This window comes from Archocentrus centrarchus, chromosome 3 (genome assembly GCF_007364275.1).
Source record: "Archocentrus centrarchus isolate MPI-CPG fArcCen1 chromosome 3, fArcCen1, whole genome shotgun sequence".
Lineage (NCBI taxonomy): Eukaryota > Metazoa > Chordata > Actinopteri > Cichliformes > Cichlidae > Archocentrus > Archocentrus centrarchus.
Window position 1 is genome coordinate 33,911,511 of NC_044348.1, and position 11,416 is coordinate 33,922,926.

At 41.9% G+C, this 11,416-nt stretch overlaps 1 pseudogene; it reads right to left on the reverse strand.

Annotated features, from left to right (window-relative positions):
- The window catches only part of LOC115778259 (adhesion G-protein coupled receptor G1-like), a 41,917-nt pseudogene extending 37,540 nt beyond the window's left edge, over positions 1 to 4,377 (reverse strand).
- Positions 4,378 to 11,416: the final 7,039 nt, after the last annotated feature.

Genomic DNA, 11,416 nt, shown 5'->3' on the forward strand with positions numbered 1-11,416 from the left:
TGCAATAAAATGAGTAAAAACATTCATTGCTATGTGAATTGCATACAGACTCAAAAGAAAATAATCTAAATTTAGAGAAATATATCATATATCAACTGCAAGTTTCAACTGCTTTGGTTGGTGTTAATTTAAAAAACCCCAAAAAACAACAGTTGCACCAGAGGGGCAACAATGAGAAAACCCTCAAAATAGGAATGATTTTGCAGGTGGAGGCCACTGAGATTTTTTTCTTTCTGTCCCCATCTTTTTGGATTCTTTTTTCACCACAGAGGCTGCACAGGCAGCCCAGCTAATCCAGGCCATTGCCAGAAGGTTTGTTCCATTTCCTAGCACAGTCTCAAGAGCATGGAGGAGAGTCCAGCAGACAAGAAGTTACTCTAGGAGAGCTGGACAGGGCCATAGAGGTCCTTAACTCATCAGAAGGACCAGTATCTGCTACTTTGTGCAGGGAGGAACAGGATGAGCGCTGACAGAGCTACAAAAATACCTCCAGCAGGACATTGGTGTGAATGTCTCTGACCAAACAATCAGAAACAGACATCATAAAGGTGGCCTGAGAGCCTGATGTCCTCAAGTGGGCCCTGTCCTCACCACCCAGCACCATGGAGCCCAATTGGCATTTGCCATAGAATACCAAAATTGGCAGGTTCACCACTGGGGCTCACTGCCTTTCACATATGAGACCAGGTACACCCTGAGCACATGTGACTGATGTGTAACATTATTCGGCATGCCTGGTTTGGTGGTGGGTCTGTGATGGTCTGTAGAGGCATACCCATGGAGGGACACACAGACCACTACAGGCTAGGCAATGGCACCCTGACTGCCAGCAGGTATTGAGATGAAATTCTAGAACCTGCTGTTAGACCTTAAGCTGGCCCAGTGGGTACTGGGTTTCTTCTGCTGTTTGACAGCGTCCAGCCTCATGTGGTGAGAGTATGGAGGCAGTTCCTGGAGGAATTGATAGTTTTGAATGCTTGCCTGACCTAAATCCAACAGAACACCGCTGGGAAATTATGTTGCGGTCCATCTGATGCTTCCACCTTTTACCTCAGTGTCCCAGAGCTCAGTGGACCATTTGTTGTTACATTAGGAGCTTGTCAGGCATGCAAGCACAAAGGGGGGCATACATACTGGTAATTCTTATTTGCACAGCAGTGAGGTAAAAACCCCACCCTACCCTTCTGGTATAGACCTTCCCAGGACAGCTAAGTAGTGTGATCCCCTACAGTTGGAGCACATCCCCCAGTCTGCTGTTTTAAAGAGTGGCAGACCAACCACCAAGCTGTGCCAATCCAGAGACACTGCTTCAAATGTCCACATGACGTTGCAGAGGCGTGTAAAACCAAGACAACCATACAATATGCAGGTCCTTAAGAAACTCAGGGCAAATCTCACCCACCAAAGGTGCAAACAATAGTCAAGATCTGTTCCTCAACCCATGGACTCATGGAAGCAACGTTCTCATTCACTAGTAAAAACCCCACAGTACAGGCAACAAGGGATATAAGAATACCCATCCCTGCCCACATACACTGAAGGAAACTCCAGACCGGTACAGAGTCTAACCCTTCTCCAGGAGACTGGTTCCAGAGCCTAAGCCATACATTGAGGTGAATCAGACTATAGCTAGTCACACACTAACTCAAGCTAGTGTGTGAGGTTCCAGGTCCTGAAAGCCAGCTTCAATAGCATAAGATCAGACTGCCACGACCTCTGCAATTCACCGCTACTCAACAGCCATTGCATCCAACCTTTACGGTGCCTCCTGTGGGCAGTGGCACTACAGAAGGGTTGGCGCCACCAGGCAATCTCCCTCGAGCTCCTTCTTTCGCCTGGCTCCAGGGTGGGGCCCTGGAAATCATATCCTGGTCTGGGTAACTTGGACCCTGGATTTATTTCCTTCTGAACTGCGCTTCATCTGGCTGCTCACACAGGACCGATTTGCCGTGGGGCAACACCTTCCCCCCAACAACACAGTCTGTGGGATCACTGGGAGACATAAATCCTTTGTGACGCTGGGTTGAGTTCAGTGGTGGTGAGGAGGTGGCAGATGTACTGAGCAGATCAAAAACTCACAGCCACGCTGGTAATGGAAATTCCACAGTGTTTGTCCTTTATTAAACATACCCTTCACCGACCCTACAAAGCCCGATTGAATGGCTGCGGCATTATCATACATGAAATAAGCAGCGTTCATACAACTCACAACGTTACTAAGAGTTGGGGAGATAAAACTATAGGTCCATGCATCTATCTGCCGAATGTTTCTCCCACACTCACTACAGAGGAGCGGTGGCTCATACTTGTGACATCACTAACAAAAGAGACACCACACAATTACAACTTTCAAAACCCTCCACCCATTATATTTTGTGTAATAACAAAGACCAGTCCTACCATCAGCACACCAAAGTATGTGAAATGGTCGCAGGAACAGGTGACATTATTCTGACCAGATGTCCAAATTGTGCGGCAGCCGTCCTCACTAAATTCTGGTAAGTCAAACAGAAAGATCATTTATACGTGAGATGTTGTCACATATGAATTACATCAGCTCACTCAAAAATCTGTAATGCTGAGTGAAACCAGAAACCATGATTACCATTTACAGAAAACATAGTTATGTTACACAATACTATTTATGACAGATGTGATGCTTGGTTACTCACTGTTTGTTGAAAAATTTAAGAACTGGCAGAAGGGAGTTTGGGTTTCCTGTACCACACACAGAAAAATAAAATTTCAAAATGTATGCTTGCATATATGTAACTGTTTACTGACATTTACAGACAAAAATAAAATACAAATACATTTAAATGTAACTCGGTATTACACAAATATATTTCAATTGTTACAAACATTTATTTTACCTGCAAAATACAAAAATTCTTTGTGTCATTTTTAAAAATCATATAAAATCATAGAGGGTACGAGTTAAGCAAATGAGAAAATTGTAGTTACATTTATATCCGTGGTAAATTTCATGGTGATGTTGACAGGATTCTTAAGTCCTGATATTTTCTTGCCCTGCACACTCAGGATTACCAGTCTTCGATCATATATTTTATTAAAGACTCCCACATCACTCTGCAATGCAACACAGTCATCAGTTAGTTTTAAGTTTGTCCATTACAGTTTATGTAATATTTTTTCACTCTCCTGACTGTGAAAAGCTGCCCAGTGATCTAGTTTCACTGTTATCAAAGTAATTTACATCTTATTAAAAACATCTTGATTTTTTTCTGCTGTTTCTATTTCCTCTAAAATTTGTATTCAAATTTTGTATCGCTTTGCATTTTGATTTACATCTTAGTGAAACACTTCCTCTACACCACTGTGTGTGAGTACATCTTCCTGTTTTGTAAAACCTTTTAGCCTGCATGCAATGCGAACATGATGACTAACCTTTATACTATAGTGATTGTAATGTATGTTCGTATGTTTGTATGTTCCCTATCTCCTCCTAGATGAGGAGACCAATCTCAGTGAAACTTTGCATGAACATTGCCCAGAGCACTGTGAGTGCCAACATCTATATGGTGTATACAAATACAGTGCTCAAATCAGATCCCAATGGGGAAAAATAAATCTATATATCTATACTGATGAGGACTGGATAATGTGTTAGAAACAAAAGCAAAGTCATTTGATGGAAATGAAAATGATCAACCTACAGAAGGCTGAATTCAAGTGAAAAAATAATGAAGCAAGCATTTTGGCAAAATTTCATTGCAGCAGTTCCTTCTGAGTCAGTGAAATCTCCACAACCTAACCAGCAGAGAGCTCTCACCCACCATCCTTACATCAGGGCAGCAGACAGCTCAGCCCATCCACCTGAGCCCCCATGACTGCCTCTCACAAAATAACAAGCGGCAGAGGATAAGACCCGTGAGATGGGTCGTACTGGAGTGATTAAACCCTCTGACGGCCCAAGGGCATTCTCTGTTGTCTTGGTGAGGAAGAAGAATGGCAGCTGGTGGTTCTGTGTGCAAGAAGGACTCTTATAAAGGATGCATTCAATCATATTGCAGGTTCCAGCAGGTTCATCTCCCTTGACCTGCAAAGCGGCTGCTGGAAAGTAGAGCTTGCCTCTGTAGCAAGACCAAAAACTTTCTTCACCATCAGGCAGGCGCTGTGGCAGTTCAAAGTAATGCCATTTGGACTCTGCAATGCTCCAGCAACATTTGAAAGACTAATGAAGAGAGTGCTGTGGACATTCCTCATAGCTGCTGTGTGGTCTATTTCATCCGTACCCTAAGTTGAACCGAGAAAAACTACTGCTTTACTCGACATGAGCTGCTGGCTGTAGTACTGGCCATACAGCAATTCCATCCCTACTTGATTGGCGGCCATTTCCTCCTCTGCAGTGACCATGCTTCCCTGACCTGGCTCCTAAACTTCAAGCTCCAGGAAGGCCAAGTGGCCTGGGGTCGACATTTGCCCCTGGTCCTTTGGTGCTACCAAACATTGTTCCTATTTGTGTTTGGTTTTCTTTTATGTTAACAAACCTGCATTCCTGGGGTTGAGCAGTGTATGGAACACAGGAACTGCAACTGTTGCCCGAGATCTGTGTCTCTTCCTTCCACCTGAGCTTGCCACAATATTACAGTTTATACAGCACATGTACATGTGTCACAGGTCCATTGATTATTGATTATTTCTTTTAGTACAGTGGTGTACAGTTTTTTTTTACCACCTTCTAACATTCCAGTGTAAACTGATGAGCAAATCAGGCCAGTCTTCACTGCAATCTTTCCAAATTATTTTGGAAAGTATTTTTCAAAGAACTGTACTAATTAGGGATATTGTGGGCAATTTTCATTGTTAATTTTATTCAGTTGTAGATCGCCCTGTGTCCTCCCATCTTTAGGAAGTCTGGACACCTCTAAGAATGTCATGGAACAGCTGTGTGGCAAATAGGATTAGGACCCCTACAACTACAGCAATTCAGTCCCTGTACAACTGCACTGAGAGCTTGGTCCGTATAGCAGGCAATAAGTTGGACTTCTTTCCTGTAGGTGTTGGACTTTGCCGGGCTGCCCTTTGTCACTGATTCTATTCATAATTTTTCTGGACAGAATTTCTAGGTGTAGCAAGTGGTGGAAGGCTTCTGCCTCGGTGGTCTCAGAGTCTCGTCTCTGGTCTTTATGGATGATGCGGTCCTGTTGGCTTCATCAGGTGGTGGCCTCCAGCTCGCAGTGGAATGGCTCGCAGCCGAGTGTGAAGCTGCTTGCAAGAGAATCAGCACCTCTAAGTCTGAGGCCATGGTTCTCATCTGGAAAAGGGTGGAGTGCCCACTCCGGCTCAGGGACGAGCTGCTCTCCCAGGTGGAGAAGTTGAAGTATCTCTGGGTCTTGTTCATGAGTAATGAGAGAAGAGAATGAGAAATCGACAGACGGCTCGGGGCTGCATCTGCAGTGATGCAGAAGATGCACCGGTCTGTCGCAGTGATGAAGGAGCTGAGCGTAAAAGTGAAGCTGTCGATTTACCGGTCAATTTATGTCTCAACCCTGACCTATGGTCATGAGCTTTGAGTAGTGACCTAAAGAATAAGATCACGAATAGAAGCGGCAGAAATGAGCTGCTTCCTCCGTTAGAGATAGGGTGAGGAGCACAGCCAGTCAGGAGGGGCTCAAAGTAGAGCCACTGCTCCTCCACATTAAACTGAGCCAGTTGAGGTGGTTCGGGCATCTGACTGGATGCCTCCCGGGCACCTCTAGGGTGAGGTGTTCTGGGCATGTCCCACCGGAAGGAGGCCTCGGGGCAGACCCAGGACACGCTGGGGAGATTATATCTCTTGGCTGACCGGCGAACACCTTGGGGCCCCTCTGGATGAGCAGGTGGAGGTGGCTGGGGAGAGGGAGGTCTGGGCTTCTCTGCTTAGGCTGCTGCCCTTGTGACCCGGCCTGGGATAAATGGAAGAAATAGTATGGATGGATGAATTTACTCTTCAAAACATTATTTTCAAAATCATTATAATTTGTTTTAAAATATTTTTCTCATTGGGTTGATAGGGTGATCCAACTGCTTTAAAGTAAATTCCTCATCATTTTCTCATTAATGTGTGGACTTAATATAACTGAGTGAAAACAACCATGAGTGGCAGTATTAAATTTATAGTGTAACTATACGGCAAGTTTGGGATACATTCGCCCGTGTTGGACTACAGCTAATTACAGCACATTAAGAACTTTATATAACAAGTGTAATCTCTGACCGTGTTTGTTTCAGGTAACTTAATGTTGGCGAACACAATCTTCTTCAACAATTCAACATCCAGTCCTTCCGACAGTTCAACACTTACTGTGCTGTTGGGGACATCCTTCAATCCTGCCTGTGTCATCACCAGAAACAGAATGAGAAAATGTTTTTCTTGTAATTAATTAATTTTTTCTTTAGATAACAGCTATTGCAAACAATTAAGGCATTTAAAAAAAACTATATAATACAAGAGAATAATATGACTTGTTATTGGTGTTTAAGGAAAAGTCTGTATCAAATAAAGCAGGCCACCTAATAAACCATTAAAATCCATCAGCTGAAAGCCAAACCATAGCTGTGCATAATTTGAAGGTATATTGTCTAGAAGATGTTGAGGTATTTCTGTCTAGACCAAAGTGTTGATATTATTGATATTGCTGAAAATCTACAAGCAAGTGTAAAAGCCACTGTGATTCTGACTTGTTTACCTGGTTGTCACTGGAATAAATTGTAAGGCCTTGGAAGGGAACACTGAGTTTAAGCAGGAGGACCACAATATTGCCATCATATAATGATACGGTCTCATTTATTTCCATGTCCTCGAGAGTCTTTTCGAGGTCTTTCACGGCGCTTGTGGAAAAGGAGAAGAAAATATTTTCTTTCACCATTTTGATTCATGCTCTTTCATTTCTTCCATACTTTTAACCCCAGTCCTCTGCATTTCTTCCAAAATTACTCACCAACACAGAAGCGCACACAAACTCAACATATTCAAAAAAAGAAGAGGTAATATGTTCTGAGACAAGACTGAAAATGCTTACTTGATAGTGCCATTAGAGAGTTTGTCTGCCACAAAGATGTCTTTTAATTCCATACATTTCACAGCACCAGGACTCTGCAAAGTAAAATAAAGGAAAACCATTTAACAAGTTGAATAAACGTGTGCTGATCAGCTATCAGGAGTGTTCCTGGACATTTTCAATCTGTCCCTGCGGCTGGCCATGGTTCCTGAGTGCCTCAAGTCCTCCGTCATCATACTGGTACCGAAGAAGACGTCCATCACCTGCCTGAATGATTACCGGCCTGTTGCTTTGACCCCGGTAATCATGAAGTGCTTCGAGCGGATCCTTCTGAGGTATATTAGAGACACCATCCCCGCTGACCTGGACAGCCTTCAGTTCACCTACAGAGGGAATCGGTCAACAGAGGATGCTGTCTCCATCACCCTGCACACAGCCCTGACCCACCTGCAGCATCCCAACACCTACATCAGGATGCTATTTATAGACTTCAGCTCAGCATTTAACACTGTCATCCCAGACAAGCTGGCGCAGAAACTATGTGAGGTGGGTCTGCCTGTGTCACTGGATCAGAGACTTCCTCACCAACAGGTCTCAGGTGGTGAGAATAGGTGAGGCAACATCGTCCCCTCTGGTCCTTAACACGGGCACGCCGCAGGGTTGTGTGCTCAGTCCAGCCCTCTTCACCCTGTTCACACACGACTGTGTTGCCATCCACCCCACGAACACGGTGGTGAAGTACGCGGATGACACCACATTAGTAGGGTCTCATTTCAGACAACAATGAGACCCACTACAGAGAGGAGATCCAGCGGCTCACCCAGTGGTGTTCAGCCAACAACCCTGTGCTGAACACAGGAAAAACCAAGGAGGTCATTGTGGACTTTAGGAGGTCCAGGAAGACGGACCACACCCCCCTCCTCATAGACGGAGAGGCAGTGGAGCGTGTGGACAACATCAAGTTCCTGGGCCTCCACATCACATCTGACCTCTCCTGGTCCAACAACAAAGACTCTTCTTCCTCAGGAAACTGAAACGGGCTGGACTCTCATCTCAGCTGCTCGTGAACTTCTACCGGGCCACAATTGAAAGCGGACTCTGCCTTAATGTGACAGTGTGGTATGGCACTGGTGGTAAGAACAGCACAGGGCATTGTGGGCAGCCCCCTCCCAGACCTGGACTGTATATATGCAGGCCGGGTGAAAAGGAGAGCCAGAGCCATTGTCACAGACCCCAGCTATCCGGGCCCCAGACTGTTTGCACCACTTCCATCAGGAAAGCGGTACAGAAACATACGGACTACCACCAACGGACTGAGGAACAGTTTCTTCCCCAGAGCTCCCCCAAAAGGAACACACACACTCACCCCCCCACTACAGCCACTCCCACTTAATAAGGGGGAGGCTGGAAATTACTTCCTTCCTGCTATTCTGCACATTTTATTTTATTTTATTCTAACTTTAACTTATTGTGTATTTTACTATTGTTTTTGTTTATGTATAGTGTATATATGTCTTTTTAAATGGTAGCTGCAATGAAAATTTCACTGAACGTTCAGTGACAATAAAGCAATCTAATCTAATCTAATCTAATCTAATCTAATCTAATCTAATCTAATCTAATCTAATCTAATCTAATCTAATCTAAAAGCCCCACAAGTTCCCAGAATCTGCCAAAAGTTCAGCTCAGAACACATTTGGTTCCTTTTACCATGTATTTATACCAAAGACTGCATTAAAGAAGTAGACGTGTAGTGATGACAGTGATGCTGGACTCCAAGGGTCATGGTGAGCTATGCATGAAGCATGGTTATGGGTAGTGTCTTTCACAATTTTATGGAAGTTATGACTTCTGCAGACCATTTTTGAGTCTTTCACAGTATTTATCATTTTAAGAAAAGAGATAACATTTCTACAGTATGGAAACTTCTTTCATATTCAAGACAACGTTAAAAATGTATATTAAATCAATTAACTGTTTAAGAAGTTCCTGATACACAGTTCTGAGAGAACATGTCATGATACACTAAAGACAGCAGCCACCAGAATATACACCACTTCATCCTGTAAAGTTAAGAGAAGTTTTTTAGATTAAAAAAAAAAACCTCTAGGTGATAGTCAAATAATAGATGTCAAACAGTTCATGGGGTATATTAATAAAATGGGTTGAAAGATTTAGATTAACATTATCCACAAAGCAAAAGAATCAGTGTTTACCCTTTTAATATGTGAAGGTTTTTCAGTTGACATATTATTGATGTGAATTTTCCTGGCAGGGCAGATACAAAGTCAATCATACCTGTCACCATTGTCCAGTTGAAGGGGGGAAAAAAATCGCAGTGTGACACATGAAGTCTCATTGATTACATCTTTTAGATCATTTAATCATTGTGGTGTAGCACCCTGGCAGACCTAACTTTATACTATGGGTTAGGTGCTTGTTTTGATGCACCTTTAGCAATGTAACTGAGAATGCCTGAATACAAAGATTAAGAGGTATGACACAAATTTGTTGTCTATATAGTGTACAAACTATCGGTGAAGCACACTTTCATACTCTGTAATGGAACTATGCCAAACTAATTGCAAATACCCCATCACATTGAATGCTACACACACACACACACACACTACACTGATAAAAATGATTCTGCGGTGAAGTAAATCTAACATAACTGAATCTGTGAAATCAACAATAAAAAATCAAGTTAGTATCTTTACACAAATATACATAGTATTGTGGTCAAAAACATTTGTTCAAGATACAAGACATTGTAAGTTTTTTCAGAAAATAAATTGTTTAAGTACTGAGAGGCAATCTTTTTAAGTTCATCCACACAACAAAAAACAATCTTGTTATCTTTACTGCGTTTCATCTGTGCTGTTCATTTGGTATAGACCCTTTTCACATGACGTCACACAACTTCCGTTCGGCCTCGATGCTGGGGCTCTTTACTTCCGGTGGGTGGAGTTTACGCAGTCTAATACATTTGCCACAAATAAGGTATTAGGATATACTATGACATGCAGACAAGTTTTCACTGACAACACGTTCAAAACTGGACAAAGGCTACAAATTCTTCATTGAACATCATGGAGGTACGTGGTTTTGTCTTTTCTAGCTGTTAATTAATAGGATACCATTAGTCAATTTATTAGCTAGCTAACATTACATGACCTTTCTGCTTTGCAAATAGAACGTCTTTAGGCTCTAATCTTGATCAGATCCTTATAGCATATCCAGGGTTGCAACCTGTCACCATAAATAAGCAATCGTTTGTTATTTGGCAGTTAAATGTGGTTTCTCGGTGCTGCCTGAGCATCCTGCAGTTTCGGTTGCCTACAGTACATATATATTCTCAAAAAACTATATAGCTCCTCCGGGCTACATGTCAAAGAATCCACTGGCAAGATATTGAACCCCAAGTTGCTCTCTGACAAAAGCATTAGAGTATGAATGTGTTTGAATGTTAAACAATAAAAGCACTTAGCTTAGTTACTCATGGAAGTGAATGGGTAAATGTGAACGTGTTGTTTGAGTGCTCACACAGAGTAGAAAAGCACTATATAAGAACTAGTCAATTTACCAAATAGTTATGCTTTACACGTACCTGCAAAAATCAAGTTAATTCTACTTAAGGAAAATCATTAAATACATTTAACAAAATGAAATAATTTATACAAAGGTTTTTTTTTGTTTGATCTACATAATGAAATGAAATTGCTTTTACTTGCAAATTTCATTTACTACATTGAAAAAGTTGAGTGATTTATACAAAGTTTAGTTTTGCTTAATCTAATTAACAAAATTAAGTTCACTTTACTTGGATTTTATATTTCATGTAAAGAAATAAGTAAGAACAATCTTGCTTGATCAACATAAATAAATTATGCAAATAGTTGCCTTAATTTTATTATGTAGATAGGGCAGGATATTTTTATCAGTGTGTATATATATATATATATAGATAAAACTTAGCACAGCCTACCTCTGCATGTTGCTGAGTCCCTGTAGAAATTATTTCATATTAAAAGAATACGAGATGCCACAGCAGGAAAAAGGCAAATGAGTAACCGTGGTGAAATTTTGAAAGTATAATTAATTTACATACTTTATTTGGAAGGTGACATGCAACAACATGCAAATTTTACTTGGGGAACAAAAACCTAAAGTGTGAACTGACAGAAGGCTACAGTGCCTGTATTTATAGTTTACAGTAAAAACAGGCTTTGTAATTTGTAATGCTACTGTAACCATTATTTATACACAGTCTGCGGGTACACTGTATTAGAGCGTCAGTATACAGGATATTACTGCACCAGAAGGAAAGCAGAGAGGGAAAAGGGAAAGATTAAGAGGGAGAAACCTTGTGGTTACAGGGTCACCTCAAGGGTCAGTGACATAATGTGATT